Genomic DNA, 17,595 nt, shown 5'->3' with positions numbered 1-17,595 from the left:
TTTATAGAAGTTTGAGACCTTTACAAAACTATGCAAAGTTGAATCCATATGTCATGACTAAGGCAATCTTAGTCAAATATGAAGAAGAATGAGGAAACACATAATAAATGCAAACACATTGTGATTCCCCCAACATGTTCAACAGTAGGAAGTGCTGAGGTTTTGCCAATTTTTACTACTCACCAATTTTACAACTAGGTTTTTGACAAAACTCTATGTCTATAATGAATAGTGCAATTCTTTTTGGTTCAAAGAAGAAATCAAGAAGAAAACTCTGTAGAAACAAACTCTTCAAATAGGGCTTTAATTTGTTTTGCTACTCAGGGTCCTCAGGAAGAGGTTAGTGTTTCAACATTGTCTAAAATATTCTAAAGTTTATGCAAATGCAGCTGCGAAAGTTGTTTCTTTATTTTCTAGGTCATCGTTCTACAAGCTGTATTATTTAGCTCAAAATTAATTTCCAAAATAAGTAACTATGGCTTGCTGGGTTTCAAAATTCTTTGTGTGAAGAATGATTTTTTTTCTGATTTATTTTCTGAGTCCAAAAGTAGAAAAAAATAGATGTCCATCCCAGGGGAGACAATTCTCTTATGAGTTCATAGGGCCCTTGATGAATCTTTAACTTTCTAGTAACTGTGCTAAGTCAGCAAAAGGAGCCCTGGGTCTTCGGTGCTCCAGGGATAATGTGTATCATTTCTTCTAGGTAATCATCATACTCATTAAACTTTGTCCCTCTGTGGTTTGGCAGACTTGTCCTGTGAGCAAATTCCTAGCCAACAATGGATGCAACCTCACTGGATCTGGTTCAGAGATTTCCTTTTCTCAGAATTTCTAGCCTCTTAATTTAAAACATATTTACATTTTATCTGAATGCTCTTTACCTTGAATTCATACAGTTAAAGAGATGTGGTGTATGATTCTTTCAGAATTAATATATGTCTTAGCTATCAGGAAAAGGCATTTTAAAATCACGGAAAAAAAACTAGTCTAAGGCAGCAGAAACCCAAATCATCATTAGTTTTGGAGAAAGAAAATAGTTGTAGCTACACAAGCCTTTTGTGCTAATAGAAGCTTTTGTATCACCTGTGTATGGAGAACATAACTTGGGATTTTGAAGAGCTGAAGCCCCCTAAATCAACATTTCTGGCAATTAAGCTACCACATTAATCTATTTTCTAGTATTGGTTATACATAATTAATCAATGTAAGATCACAATGCTATCTAGAAAGACTATTTAATAAAATATTTTCAACTGAGCTCTGGTTAATATACTTCAAAATTTCCTTATCAAATAGATGCTTAAACTTCTATGTAACTTTCTTCTTCAAATACTTATGAATGCTATTAACTTCCATTTTATTCTCTTGGGTTATAAGCTTTTTTACTATAATGTGAATTTAAAATGTTATCTCAAAAACAAAAACAATGAAAGGTAGAAGGAAGAAGGCTGGGAGGGAGAGAGGAAGGAAATATCATTATGTTTTTAGACTTGTATCTACAAATCAAATTGAATCTGTTAAAATTAATTAATATTACAAATGAAAGAAATTACATTTTTTAAAAATACAGACTTTGTATTTTTCTTCCCAAAAGTAAACACTCCTTTCCTGTCTTACTGTGTCGGTGGAAAACACTGTTGCTGCCCACCTATCTGTTGCCAGGGCTTCCTTTGAACTCTCAGGAGTGCTGCACAACTGGTTCTGTATCTCTCCATCAAGAGATTTCTGAGGTTCACCTTCTTCAGGAATAAGAAAGGATGACTTGTCTTTCTTGGCTTTATTTCACTAAACCCTACAAGAGTCTATGTGATAAATGAGCTGGGACTTCCAACATCATGAAGAATTCTGCACTGATAATCCCTGGCATGTGGAAAAGACACAGCCGAGACCACCACAAATTCTGTGACTTGTGTTGATTTCCTAACCAACACTGTAGAAGGGTAGAGCTCTGGGCGCTGGTGTTTACCACATAGATTCATCACGGGGCCTGTGCTGCCAGTGAGCAGTTTTTCTGACATGAGTATTTTCACAATTATTTGTGCTATACAAAGTCTTTCGCATTTCCATATATTTTAGAATCAGCTTATTAATTTTTATAAAAATCTGCTGGAATTTTGATAAGAAATGCATTGATTCTCTAGAACAATTAGGGGAGAATTGACATCTTAACAATATTATGTCTGATACATGGCTACTGCAAACTTCTTGTTTCTCAACACCGCTGTGTAGTTTCATTGTTCAGATCCAGGACAGTTTGTCAGATTTATCACTATTTACCATTTTGATGCTATTTTAAATGGTAGTTTTGGGCCGGCGCCGCGGCTCACTAGGCTAATCCTCCACCTAGCAGCGCCGGCACACCGGGTTCTAGTCCCGGTTGGGGCGCCGGATTCTGTCCCGGTTGCCCCTCTTCCAGGCCAGCTCTCTGCTGTGGCCAGGGAGTGCAGTGGAGGATGGCCCAGGTGCTTGGGCCCTGCACCCCATGGGAGACCAGGAAAAGCACCTGGCTCCTGGCTCCTGCCATCGGATCAGCGCGGTGCGCCGGCTGCAGCGCGCCAGCCGCGGCGGCCATTGGAGGGTGAACCAACGGCAAAGGAAGACCTTTCTCTCTGTCTCTCTCTCTCACTGTCCACTCTGCCTGTCAAAAAAATAAAAAAAAAAAATTAAATGGTAGTTTTAAAATTTACATTTGTGTTTATGTATTGAAAATTCATAGAAAGACAATTGATTTTTGTATATCCATCTTACATCCTACAACCCAAAGTCATTCATTCTTGTAGCTTTTTCAATTTGTTTGGTATTTATTTCAGAATAGTTAATTTATAGAAAAATAGTCATGTAGTACAAAGAGTTGTCACATATGGTATACCTACCTTCCCCTATGATTACAATCTCATATTATTATGACATATTTATCACAATTGATAATCATAGTTGATAAATCATCATTAAATTGATAATAATAATGATAATTGATAAAAATAATGAACCATACCCAGCATCCTTTGTTTTTTAATTTGAACTTCATCCATCTGGGGGTAATAGATTTCAGCTTTTCTTAGTTCAGTATGATATTGTGCTATATAGACTTTATAATTTTTAGGTCTGTTATTCTATACTTAATTCGTGGAAAGTTTTCTTTTTGTAAATCATAAACAGATGTTGAATTTTATCAAATGCTTTTTCTCCATTTATCGAGATTATCATTTTGTCGTTTATTCTGTTAATGTGATTTTAATATTCATTGATTTGCAAGTGCTGTACCATGATTGCCTGATGTAAATCTCACTTGATTTTGATATATGAAAATTTTCATGCAGTGTTAGACTCAGTTTGGTAATATTTTCTTGAGAAATTTTGGATCAATGTTCATCAAGTATATTGATCTGTAATTTTCCTTTTGCGTTATGTCCTTTTTTTTTTGGACAGGCAGAGTGGACAGTGAGAGAGAGAGACAGAGAGAAAGGTCTTCCTTTGCCATTGGTTCACCCTCCAATGGCCGCTGCAGCCGGAGTGCTGCGGCCGGCGCACCGCGCTGATCTGATGGCAGGAGCCAGGTACTTATCCTGGTCTCCCATGGGGTGCAGGGCCCAAGTACCTGGGCCATCCTCCACTGCACTCTTTGAGATGTGTCATTAGATTGCTTATTTGAGATCTCTTTTTTTAGTGTAAGCACATAATGCTATACAATTCCTTCTTAATACTGCCATTGCTGTATCTCACAGGATTTGGTATGTTGTGTTTTCATTTTTATTTTTCCAAGAAAAAAATTTTTATTCACTTTTTAATTTCTTCAATGACATATTGGTCATTCAGGAGCATGCTGTTCCATTTCTATGTATTTGTAATTTTTCTATTGTTCTTGCTGGTTTCTAATTGTATTCCTTTGTGGTGTAAGAAGATATGTGATGTAATTTTCATTTTTAAAATTTACTGACTTTATTTGTGGCCTAATATATGGTCTATCCTAGAAAATGTTCAGGTACTAATGAGAAGAATGTGTTTTCTGTAACTTTTGGATGAAATGTCTGTAAATGTCTGTTAGGACCATTTGTGATATTGTATGTTTCAACTCTGATGATTCTGTTGATTTTCTTCCTGGATGATCCATCAATTGATGAAAGTAGGATGCTGAAGTCCTCCGCTATTAAATCTGTTGGAATCTCTCTCTCTCTCTCTTAGGTCTAATAATATTTGCTTCATATACCTGGGTGATCTTGTGTTGAGGATATATTTCAGAATTTTTATATTTTGTTGACTTGATTTTCTAGTCAAGACACAGTGTCTTTCTTTGTCTCTTCCAGTTTATGATTTATAATCTATTTATCTTATATATAAGGTATAACTACTTCAGCTGGTTTTTGGTTTTCATTTGTATGATATATCATTCTCCAACCCTTCACTTTCAGTCTATGTATCTGTACCTGTGAAGTGAGTTAGTTGTGGTCAGCATTTCACTGGGTCTTGTTTTTCTATCCATTTAGGCAACCATATCTTTTAACTGGTGACTTTAACCCATTCACATTCAATGTTAATTTTAATAGATAAGAACTAACTCCTGTCATTTTGTTGATTTTTTAGTGATTATATCTGCTCTGTTAGTGAATTTGGCTTCTAGTGTAGGGCTTCCTTCAAGTTTTTTTGTAAGGCTGTACCAGCAGTGATGAATTCTTTCAGTTTTTGCTCTGCTGAGAAATAATTTATTTCTCCTTCATATCTAAAGGGCAGTTTTTCTGGATATAATACTCTTTTTTAAAGATTTATTTATTTATTTGAAAGTCAGAGTTACATAGAGAGAGGAGAGGCAGAGAGAGAGAGAGAGAGAGAGAGAGAGAGAGAGAAAGTCCTCTGTCTGCTGGTTCACTCCCCAAATGGCTGCAACAGCAGAAGCTGTGCTGATCTGAAGCCAGCAGCCTGAAGCTTCTTCCTGGTCTCTCATGTGTGAGCAGGGGCCCAAGGACTTGGGCCATCTTCTACTGCTTTCCCAGGCCATAGCTGAGAGCTGGATTGAAAGTGGAGCAACCAGGACTTAACAGGCGCCCATATGGGATGTTGGCACTGTAGATGGCAGCTTTACCCACTAGGATACAGTGTGGGCCCCCAGGATATAATACCCTTGATTGATTTCTTTTTGTCTTTCACAACCCTGACTACATCATGCCACTCTCTTCTGGCTTGTTGAGTTTCTACTGATGTCAGCTGTTAACACAGTTAAGTTTCCCTTTGTGTGTAACTTGAAGGTTTTCTCTCACTCCTTTTATGACTGTCTCCTTGTCTTTAACTTTGGTAATTTTACTGTGATATGCCTTGAAGAGGGTCTTTTTGGTTAAATCTGGTATTTGAATTTTCTTTTTTTCAGTTTATTTGAAAGGGGAGAGGGAGGGAGGGGGAAGAGAGAGAGAGAGAGAGAGAGAGAGAGAGAGAGAGAGATCCTACATTTTGTTTCACTTTTCAAATGCTCCCAACACCTGGGCTGGGCCAGCCTAAAGCCAAGAGCCAGGAACTTAATTTTGTCACCCGTGTATGTGGCAGGGACCCAAGTACTTGAGCCATCATGAGCTGCATTCCAGAGTACACATTGGCAGGAAGCTGGATTGGAAGGGAAGAAACTGGTGCTTGAACAAGGCACTCTAACATAGTGTACAAGGCATCCCAAGTGATATCTTAACTGCTGTACCAAATTCCCACCCCAACTTTTGAATATTAAAAAAAAAAGAAACTCAGTTGGCAAAACAGTGATTATCATGCTCAAAGTGCTGTAGAAAATACAGATTTAAAGAAAACATTAAATTGCTTTGAAGTAGTTGAAAACACAATAGACACAAATTGTACAACACATTCACTTTTAAAAAGTTGTAAACATTTGGTCTGTTATAAAGGCTTTTTCCAAACTGCAAAAAAAAAGTTTGCTGCCAACTTCTTAGGAAAAAATATTTAAGATTCACATTTATTGGGCCAGCGCTGTGGCTCACTAGGGTAATCCTCCACCTGCGGCACCAGCACTCCAGGTTCTAGTCCTGGTTGGGGCTTGGTTCTGTCCCAGTTACTCCTCTTCCAGTTCAGCTCTCTGCTGTGGCCTGGGAAGGCAGTGGAGGATGGCCCAAGTGCTTGGGCCAGGTACCTGCATGGGAGACCAGGAGGAAGCACCTGGCTCCTGGCTTCAGATTGGCATGGCACGCTGGCCGTAGTGGCTATTTGGGGGGTGAACCAACGGAAGGAAGACCTTTCTTCTCTCTGTCTCTCTCGATCACTGTCTAACTCTGCTTGTCAAAGAAAAAAAAGATTCATATTTATTAATAGATAATGCTGGTACTTTTTGCCTTCAGAAGCACTGTTGCTCATGTTGTATTCAAAGCAGTGAGTTACAGAAGAGGCCAAAGTCTCAGGGCTGAATTACGGAGTCTATTTCTGAAAGCCGGCAGCTGCACAGAGGCATATGCTCTCCAAATCACGCAGCCCCGATTGAGCTCAGGGGTAAGCATATAAAGGCAGAAACCAAGTCTTGTCAGAAGTTAATTACAAAGCCAAGCATTTGTTACAGAAGCTGGAGCTAGCAAGGTTACACTTATCTCAGGAGTTCCCAGCAGTTAATGTAAACAAACCTTACAGATAAAATTCTTCTAAGATTAGTTTTTGAGTAGATAGTAGTTGTGCGACTGGTTAGAAAAAAACAGAAGACACTCAAGGACAAAATGTAGTGACTCTGGGCAGGCCACAGCTCACTGGCACCTAACAAGGCAAAAAATGGAGAACACTATTCAAAACTGCAATATTCATTTATTTAGTGGTTTCTATTTAGGTGAACTTTGCAAAGTCTCAAATATGAACAATTACGTTAGCTGAGAATTTCATCATAGAGCAATATATGTTGATTTATATCTGTCTATCCATCTATTGTCATCATCATCTACTGTTTTTGAGAACTATTAAAAGGCTGCTAAAAATGTTAACCATCCAGAAAAATGAAGATGGTTAAGCGATATCTGATGTGTAGAACAAATACTACTGTTAAAATGATAGTTGTAACAATTGAGTGACATTGAAAATATTGTGATTAAATTGTAAATTAAAAGAAAGTATGCAAAACTACATGTGTAGTATGACTGTAACAAATTGAAAATATACCATAAGCATATATTGGAATCACTGGAAAAATACACCATAAAATATCAACATTGGTTGTGTTAAGGTAAATGAAATCTGTATCTTTTCTTTTTGGGATATTTATCCTACAAGTTTATAAACTTGTGATGGTACTTTCATAGTGAATATGTCACATGAGACAATGAGGTTGGGAATAGGAGAGGATATGAGGAAAGAGAGGAAATCCTCTAATTACTCTATTTGCTCCTTCATGCTTCTGGAATCTGGGGATTGAGCCACTGGGGATATTATATTAAAAGAAACCAGGTCTGTCAGTACTCTCTAATTTGAAAACATTATAAATTCAGAGTTTCAGGACCAGATTGATAGCAGGGCTATTTTTTAAAATTTTTTTTAAACTTTTATTTAATGAATATAAATTTCCAAAGTACAGCTTATGGATTACAATGCCCCCCCCATAATTTCCCTCCCCTTTCTCCCTCCTTCTCCCCTTCCATTCACATCAAGATTCATTTTCATTTCTCTTATATACAGGAGATCAATTTAGTATATATTAAGTAAAGGTTTCAACAGTTTGCACCCACATAAAAACACAAAGTGAAAAATACTGTTTGAGTACTAGTTATAGCATTAAATCACAATGTACAGCACATTAAGGACAGAGATCCTACATGAGGAGTAAGTGCACAGTGACTCCTGTTGTTGACTTAACAAATTGACAGTCTTGTTTATGGCATCAGTAATCTCCCTAGGCTCCAGTCATGAGTTGCCAAGGCTATGGAAGCCTTTTGAGCTCACTGACTATTATCATATTTAGACAAGATCATAGTCAAAGTGGAAGTTCTCTCCTCCCTTCAGAGAAAGGTACCTCCTTCTTTGATGACCCGTTCTTTCCGCTGGGATCTCACTCGTGGAGATCTTTCATTTAGGTCATTTTTTTTTTTTTTGCCAGAGTGTCTTGGCTTTCCATACCTGAAATACTCTCATGGACTTTTCAGCTGGATCTGAATGCCCTAAGGGCTGATTCTGAGGCCAGAGTGCTGTTTAGGACATCCACCATTCTATGAGTCTGCTGTGTATCCCGCTTCCCATGTTGGATCGTTCTCTCCCTTTTTTGTTCTATCGGTTAGTATTTTCAGACACTAGTCTTGTTTATGTGATCCCATGGCTATTAGTGTGGATTTATGTCCTGGGTTCAAGAAAGGAAGGTGCGACATCTTTTCTCTATGCTCTGGCACCTTATGCAAGAAGAGTTTTGGTTTTAGGATCATATTCTTCTTGCCAATAACCTTAGAAGACAATTTATTTATCCATGTTAGATGTGTTTTGCATCAGCTGTTAAGTAACGAAATCTTGCCTTCTATTGCCTTCTATCTCCTGTTTGGTTTGTACTGTTCTTCCTTTTCTCTCCCACTGCCCAATTACACTTTCTAGGTACTCTGAGTAATTTCTCCTGCTCATCAAACTGAAGGAAGCGAATCATTGAACTTGAGATAATTTGCACGTATTTCTGAATCCAAAAATTTATTTGTAAGCCACCATGGAGAATGAAATGAAGGAGAGAAGTATTGGTATGTGTATGTGTCTGTGTGTATGTGGGTGGAGAATGGCTTGTAAGGGAAAAGTATGTGTTTAAACACGGTCAGATTTTTCATTGGCCATCCTATTTTGCACTTGGTATACAAAAACTAGAAATTAGTCCCATCCTTCATTTCTTCTTATCAATACGAGGACATCTATTAGTAGGCATAGGGGCATAGATGTGTTCATTCTGCCATTGAAGCTGAAGGATAAATGCAAATATCAGAACGGGTAGTGATAGTAACACTAAAAATAAATACAAAGCTAATAATAACTTTTACAATTTAGAGTTTGGAGAAAACATCTAGTTTACTCTGCTTTGTAGGATAATTCCTTCTTGTGTTTCCTTGAGCGATGGTCCTGTATGGGTTCCACTTGAAGAGCTGGGGAGGAAATTCAGGCGTTTTCAAAAGATTCTCCTTATGATTAGGTGATGCCTCTCAGGTTTTTCCTTCCTGGGATTGATGTCAGATCCTCTGTTGACAGCAAGTTTGGATGGGGATAATGTATTGAGTATTGACTGCAAAACGATTTTGTAAATGTATCTTAAGGTAATTTGTCGAGAGACAAGTTTAGAGCACACCTATGCTCTTCAGCAGTGCAAATTTAGTTACTCAGCTAGAAACAAGAAGGTCCAGATCCAAGAGCTTGTGCTTTTCTAGACTGCAAAATTATCTTTTAATTCTGTCAGCACATATTTACATAACACATTATTTTAAATCAGAAAAAAAGAAAAACTAACATTTTCTTAAATATTTTTCTGCTTTTTCAAATGTTCCAGCTCTGGAAAAGTCTATTTCTATATTCATTGTATCTGCGATATTTTTGTTGTTACTATGTTATCACTCTTTCCTCAATCTAACATGAGGCTTAGCTGTTAAATCAACTTTATTAAATGTTTGCAACCAAGTGCCAAATACTGAGTAAATTATTTTGTATTCATTCTGACAGTTAATTTTGGTAAACACTGAATGTGTCATAAGATGTTATTATCCATTTTTCTTTTGAAGGAGATGAAGTTCAAAGAAGTTTAATAGCTTTAGATACCAGAGGAAGCAAATGGTAGGGTCAGATCAGGTTTGGAAGTCAGTTTTATATTAACAAAAAGTTCTTCAAGAGATAATTCTCTATTTTATTCATCTTTATATTTACAGCAGGCAAATAAAAAATTAATGTTTGCATGATTAAATTGATTACCATAGGCTGAACTTTATGTTCAAATGATGTTTTGGGTTGAAAATGAGTCTTTTTGTCTTCCTGTCTATATTTTTGCTGTGATCTCGATCTGGTGAAACTTTATGAGTGGGTCAGCTTTACATATGACCCAGCTCTACGGATTAATTACAGCAATGGTCTGGAGAGCTCCTGCTTCTTTTCCCTCTTCATTCTTGCCAATAACTACAAGTATCGAGATTTTTATCTATGGCATGTCTTTATTTTTGTAAAAATTGAAATATGCAGGAAATGATAAGAGATAAACAATCTAATAAATGATAGTAGTGTGAATAGATCATCAGTATTTCCTCAGAACAAATGTTGAGGACAGCCGAGGGAAATTACTTATATACAGTAGCAACATACTGAGGACTAGCATAAATGGGGTGCAAATAGATAGAAGGAAAAATTAGGGTTTCAAAAATATAACTAAGAATTATCTAGGTTTAACTAGAACTGATTTAATTAATAAAGGCAGATGGTATTAATGCTATTGGATTTTGCCTTTGTGAAATCTAGCTGAGTAGAAATTATTTGTACTGCAATACAGTGGTTATTTCCATCTCCCATGTAATACTTTCCTCTACACACTATAACTGCCTGTATGTGTGTGAGGACATTATAAATATGAATTACGTGCCTTGCTCATTTAAATGTTGAATAATGGAAAAATATTCTTAAATGTAAAAATACATAAGTGCATGGCACTTATATGCATCTATCTGGGTAGTTGCCTTATTTGCAAATACAATATGACATGGCTGATATTAAAATGAATTGGCCGTGTGGTGATGGAGAAGATGGTTCTGATATATGCCTGTTTCCTTGTTAATGAACAAGATTAGGAGCAACCGCATAAATCTGGTAACAAGGATTAAAGAGTTCTGCCAGCTGGAAAGACCAATTCTGCTTCTTCATGGGTCACATGAAGGCCGAATGCGAGAGATCAGTCAGCACCAGGCCAGATTTCTTACGGGTGTCCTTGCCATTCTGTTGCTTGCAGTCACGACCTTAGACAGTAATCCCTGCATTAGGAAGCTACTCTCGGTTTCTTGTGGATTTAAATTATGATTATTGCTTTTCTTTTCCAGGCTAGCCTGATGCATAAACATGAGGAACCAGAGCTCCGTGACAGAGTTCATCCTGTTGGGAATTCCCAACACTGGAGGGCTGGAGAACCTGCTCTTTGTCCTGTTTCTGGCCTTCTACCTCTTCACCCTACTGGGAAACCTACTCATCTTTTCCACTATTCTTGCTTCCTCCAAACCCCACACCCCCATGTATATCTTCCTGGGGAACTTGTCAGTGTTTGATGTATTTTTCCCTTCAGTGAGTTCCCCTAAAATGATGCTCTACCTAACGGGGCAAAGCCGCACCATCTCCTTCCAAGGCTGTGCCTCCCAGCTTTTCTTTTACCACACCCTGGGTGGCACTGAGTGCTTCCTCTACACGGTGATGGCCTATGACCGCTTTGTGGCCATTTGTCACCCCTGGAGATACCCAGTCATCATGAGCCCCAGGCTGTGTACTGGCCTGACGGTGGGCACTTGGCTGGGGGCTGCCTCCATGGAAGTGTCCTCACCTTCCTCGTCTTTCGGCTGCCCTACTGCGGCCCCTGTGAGGTGCACAGTTTTTTCTGTGTAATTCCGGTGGTGCTGCCCCTGGCCTGTGCAGATGCTGCTCTTGCACAGATAGTGAGTTTTACTAATGTGGATGTTGTGACTCTGACCTGCTTCTTCCTTGTCCTGATTTCCTGCAGTCACATCCTCCTGTCCATACTGAAAATCAGCTCTTCGGCAGGCAGACGCAGAGCCTTTTCCACCTGCAGTGCTCACCTGGTTTCAATCCTCTTGTTCTATGGGCCTGTGATGCTCATCTATCTCCGGCCTGTTTCCAGCCCCTGGCTGGATTCTGTCATTCAGGTGTTAAACAATATTGTCACTCCTTCTCTCAACCCTCTGATTTATACCTTGAGAAATAAGGATGTGAAATTAGCTCTGAAGAAGGTGTTCACTCCAGGGGACCACACTTCTCGTGTAAAGGTTTAGGGACAATTCCTGTCTGAGATCATTTGGGATCCTACAACAGGAGTGTTGCCAAATATTAGCAGAGCAAAATTTCCACTGGGCATTTGTTGGGATTCCTACTGGTCGTGTGAAGGGGCCGGGAGGACTGAGCCACTAATTTATCCCTTCAGAGAAGTTCTTTCATACTAACCCCTCCTTTTCTTTTTCTTTTAATTTTTCAAAACAACACAGCTTTGACTTTCTGTATTTCTGCTTCACATAGTCTATATTTGTTGGATCCTTGTTTGGTCAATTATCATAAAGCTGCAAATTTCTAGAGGCAGTGAGCTGTATTCTCTCCTTCCCTCCCTCCCTCTTTCCTCCTTTCCCCCTTCCCGCACTTCCGTTTTTTTCCTTGTTTTCCACTTTCCTTCCAAAATTTATGCCTTCCTTTATGATACTATAGTATCTCTCCTGGCATTCAGCAAAGCTAGGTTTTAGACTGAACAGGGCATGGAATTTGAAAGTATCATAATGCAGTTTGGAAAATTTACACTCAATTTGTAAGTTGTTTGGTTTTAACCACATCTTCCTGTTAAAATTTAATTCATTTTGGAGCTTTATACTGCTTTGGCTTTCAGAGAAATCTGGTGTTGGATTTCATTTTTTGTGTCTCAAAGGAGAATGTGGCCATTAATTTATTTGTATAGAATTAGAGGATTGATTTTCTAAATTTGCAGAGGAAAGACTTTTTTTGGGCAACATTTCCTATCTTTCTTTTTTTTTTTTTGTTAAATATTTACTTATTTATTTGAAAGTTAGAGTTACAAACAGAGAAAGACCCTCCAACCACTGGTTCACTCCCTAAGATGTTCACATTGACTAGGACTGAGACAAATCAAAGCCAGGAGCCTGGAGCTCCATCTGAGTCTCCCACATGGGTGGCAGGGGCCCAGATACCTGGATCTTTCCCCATTGCTTTTCTCAGTCCAATTGAAGTGAGCTGAATAGGAAGTGAATAGGAAGCAACTAGGACATAACCAATGTCCATATGGGATACTGGCCTCACAAGTGGCAGTTTTACCTGCTATGCCACAAAGATGGTCCTGCCAGCATTTTCTATCCACTGCAGGTATACTCCATTCTTGAACATCTCATATATCTATAATTAATTAAAATTAAACCACTATCAATATTTATTATTCATTTTTTGAATCTTTCAACATTTAAACTTTGACATTTAATCAAATGAACTTCAGGCCAATGGCTCATCTGTTTATATTCATCTAATCACATACATAGATTAAGCGATACCATTTAAAATCTGCATACTTGCCATATTATAGTGTTCTAAGTGCTTTGGACATACTGACTGAATTAACTCATAAAATCTGAGGAGGTTTATATTATGTTTTCCTTTTATAGATGAAGAAATTAAGGGAGAAGTTATTTGCACTTAGGCTGTCTGAATCTATAAACTCAGCCTTACATACAGTATACTGCCTTATAGGAAGTACTGAAGAATTACAAGTTTCATCTAATGATAGTTGCTGACATAGCTTACTTTCCTTATGTCATTTACTGTTCATTATTTTGCATTTATTAGCTAACGCAATCTGAACAGCGCTGGGATTATGTAGTCAATTATTGTTCTTGATTACATATGAAAGAATTGAGACACATGTAGGTTAAGGAACTGCGTATAGAAAAATAGTGATGATTCGGGGCATAAGTAGGGAAGCACTCTGGGTAACATTCAAAGAAATAAAGAAGAATGAGAAAAACTAACTTCAACTCTTTTCCGCTCTATAATAATATTCCTTCAGTCAGTAATTGATTCACTGATTAATTGAAACCTCTCAATCCAATAAGCAGCAGATGGGACGGGACGTAGATAGTGTTTGATAAATGATCTATAGAAAGAGATGGAGAGGAAAAATATTTTGGGGAACAGCATCTATGTCTCCATGAGTAAATCAAGCATTCATATGCAATCATTTTGTTTACCACTACAGTAGATAATCCAGGTTGGATATCCATTTTCTGAAATGCTTTTGGGAATAGAGTTGTGTCAGATTTTGGACTTTTTTGGAGGGGGTTTGAGAATATTTATATAGACTTGAACATAAAAAGATACATTGGGAATGAAACCCAAGCCTAAATAAAAAATTCACTCATGTCTCATATCATTCTGTTACACATTGAATGAAGGAAATCTTTTTACAATATTTAAATAGTTTTATACATGAAGCAATGATTCATGGTGCGAAATCTTCCACTTGTGCTGTCATGTCAGCTCTCAAAGTGTTTTGGATTTTGGAGTACTTTTGATATCAGGTTTTCTTTTTCTTTTTTTTTTAAGAGATTTCTTTTTTTTAAATTTTTTTATTTTTTGACAGGCAGAGTGGACAGTGAGAGAGAGAGACAGAGAGAAAGGTCTTCCTTTGCCGTTGGTTCATCCTCCAATGGCCGCCGCGGCAGGCGCGCTGCAGCCGGCGCACCATGCTGATCCGATTGCAGGAGCCAGGTGCTTCTCCTGGTCTCCCATGGGGTGCAGGGCCCAAGCACTTGGGCCATCCTCCACTACACTCCCTGTCCACAGCAGAGAGCTGGCCTGGAAGAGGGGCAACTGGGACAGAATCCCGAGCCCCGACCGGGACCAGAACCCAGTGTGCCGGCACCGCAAGGCAGAGGATTAGCCTAGTGAGCCACGGCGCCGGCCTGATATCAGGTTTTCAGATTAGGAATACTCAATCTATATCACTATGTTGTCATTCAAGGGCCACCTTATTTCCCTTATTTGCAAGTTCTTGGATCCCCTGGGTCAGTTTTGGTATTGTATTAGTTACTTGTTGTGATTCCACAAATTACTCCAAAACTTAGTAACTTTAAACAAAACCATTTATTGTCTTGCACACTTTTTGAGGGGCAAGAATCCTGGAGCAGTTTAGCTGGGCAGTCATAGCTTGAGATCTCTCATGGGGTTTCTGTCATGCTGTCAGCCAAGGCTGCAGTGCTGACTTAGGATTTGTTTGCAAGATGGCTCAGTATGTGGCTGCTAAGAGGAGGGCTCACTTCCTCACTCCTTTCATTTAGACACTTACAATGTCCTCTTATCATGGAGGTGGCTTACCTGGAGTGAGTAATCCAAGATAATCCAAACACTTGTGTTGTCAATTCAGCACTCAAAGTGTTTTGGATTTTGGAGAACTTGAATACCTGAAGCTGCAGAGTCTGGTCTCCGAAGTCACACATCATCACTCCTTTATTTTCTCCTTGTTAGAAGTGAGTCACTAGGTCTAGACCACATTCAGTATGGATGAGATTAAACTCCACTTTTCAAGAGGAATGCTAAAAAAATTTGTTCATGTGTTTCCAGGTGTGACAGATAGATTTCCTCCTTATTAAAACATTTTTTCCTTGTTGGAACTCTTCTTTTTAGGGTTATTTCATATATTAAAGAAATATTTCTTTATATGGTTTTCTTGACTTAAATGGCTGCTGTAATCTTCTCTGCCCTTGTGAGAATCTCATATCTTTTAGATTCTTTGTTCAAGTTCTGTCAGTGCTGTAAAATCTTCTCTGAACATCTTATTCCACAACCATCCCTTTCATCTATTGACTGCTAGTTCTTATTGATTAAATTAATCACTTTGTGATTAGTGAATACAAATGATGAGACTTTTTATATTGTCATTTTGGATTGCTACACGATCCATAAATTGTTTTTTAGCATTTTAATCAATGACTGACATAGAACACAAGTCAGAACAGTAGCCTTGAAGGGAACATCAAATATTTTTGGTGCTTTACTACTGATATGACATGGTGCTAGCCAAAGAGGGCAGAGTAGTGACTAACATGGATGTGACTGCTGCCCTTACAGAACAGAGAGCAGATTAGAGAAGACACATATGAGACAAATAGTCAACATGTGATGGGGATGAAATCTTTGAATAAAATAGGAGGGGTTATGAACACTTAGATTTGCCTAAAAGTTCCAGGGCCAAGAAAGGATGGAAACTAGAAAACTGGACAAAAGATGAAACTCAGAATATCAAAACCAATGTGCAGATTCTGCTCCTGTAATGTCCACATGGCAGACTTGAACACCGTTCCTTCTATTATCAGATAGCAGGTCTTCCCACTTGCAGGCAACAATTCTGTTATAAAAATCCTGGATTCACATTCTGAGAGAGAGAACATCTGTTATTAATTAAAGGCTTATAGCAGAAAGGGGCAAATCATATTGAAGTGCAAATCAATCTCCCCATTCAGAAAGGTATTGGAGAGTTTATGGAGTTGGGGTAATTGAGGAAGAGCTGGGTGAAACAACATGAGCATGCTTGTTGACTTATTCTGTTTGCACATACATCACTATTCAAAGAAGGCTCCTGAAATATGAGCAGAACTATGTTAATCAACATTATAATGAACCATAAGGTAACTCTGGTCAGTGTGGACCTGGACATGCTTCAGTTACATGGCCTGGTGCAGCCAGTTCTGTCCAGCTTCATCAAGGAAATGGAAATACAGGAGAGCAGATTTTTTTTTTTTTTGCAAGGCAACTATTATGGGATTTCAAGTTACTGGATTTCATATTACTGGATTTCAAGGCAAATGATTATTTGTATTGCTAGTATGTTAGGCAGTTTTGAGAAGCTTGTTGTTAAGCAAGGGAGGGTGATCCTTTGTAGTCCTCAGTTGTTACTATTTGTTGTCTACTTGTTATTCTAAATGCATTGAAATAATGTTCTTTAATGAATGCAATGGCATCTTAAGAAATAAATCTAGTGAGTATGATCCTAAAATATTTTAAAATACTATATCAAGGTAGCCAATGAATATTCCTGCTTTACAGAAAAAAGAGATCTATTGACAGATACTTCATTCTCTTAAAAATATTATTTCTTTCTAAATTTTTGTTTATTTATTTGAAAGAGAGTGCTAGAGGGAGTCAGAGAGAGAGGGCACTCTCATCCCTTGGTGCACTCCCCAAATGTCCACAACAGCTTGAGCTGGACTGGTGCCAAAGTCAGGAGTCAGAACTCAATGCAATTCTCCCACATGAGTGGTGGGAACCCAATTTGAGTCATCACTGCTGCCTCCCAGGGTCTGCATTAGTGGAAGCTGAGCTCAGGAACTGGAGGGGGAATCAAATGCAGATACTCTGATACTGAACACAGCATCTTAACAACTAGGTTAAATATCTGCTTCATAAATATGATATTTTTAAAAGTAAAAAATAAACAATTTCAGTGAATGATCTATCTTTCAAACTTGTCTTCCATTTTCCTCATGCCCAAATCTGTACAGAATATCTCTTCTTTGCTCTAATTCACCTCACACAATGGTTTGTTTTTGATTTTTCTGCAATGTAGGTCCTCTCCTAATCTGTGTCATGCTTTATAAATGCTATCCCTAGCCAAACTAGAAAAGGATACCAATGACTGTTTCTAGATCAGGATTGAGAAATGCATTTTCCCACACCTGGGATAACGATTCTCCCTTAAACCTATGAAAGGATCAATATAGGTCATAGCTGCCTATGGCCCTGTGCACGAGAGATTTCAGGTTTGCCCCCCTTAACCATAATCCTTTATGTCAGCTCAATACAGTCACACATCCTGAGTTCTGTTGTCACCCAAGAGTATTCAGAAATCCTTCTTCTAATTACAAATTTTTTTCT

At 38.2% G+C, this 17,595-nt stretch overlaps 1 pseudogene; it reads left to right on the top strand.

Moving 5' to 3' along the window:
• Positions 1-10,868: 10,868 nt before the first annotated feature.
• Positions 10,869-11,948, top strand: LOC138846157 (olfactory receptor 10D3-like; annotated as a pseudogene).
• The last annotated feature ends 5,647 nt before the right edge of the window (positions 11,949-17,595 follow it).

This window comes from Oryctolagus cuniculus, chromosome 1 (assembly GCF_964237555.1).
Source record: "Oryctolagus cuniculus chromosome 1, mOryCun1.1, whole genome shotgun sequence".
Classification (NCBI taxonomy): domain Eukaryota; kingdom Metazoa; phylum Chordata; class Mammalia; order Lagomorpha; family Leporidae; genus Oryctolagus; species Oryctolagus cuniculus.
The sequence above is the reverse complement of the archived record's forward strand: the minus strand, read 5'-3'. Positions and strand labels throughout refer to the sequence as shown.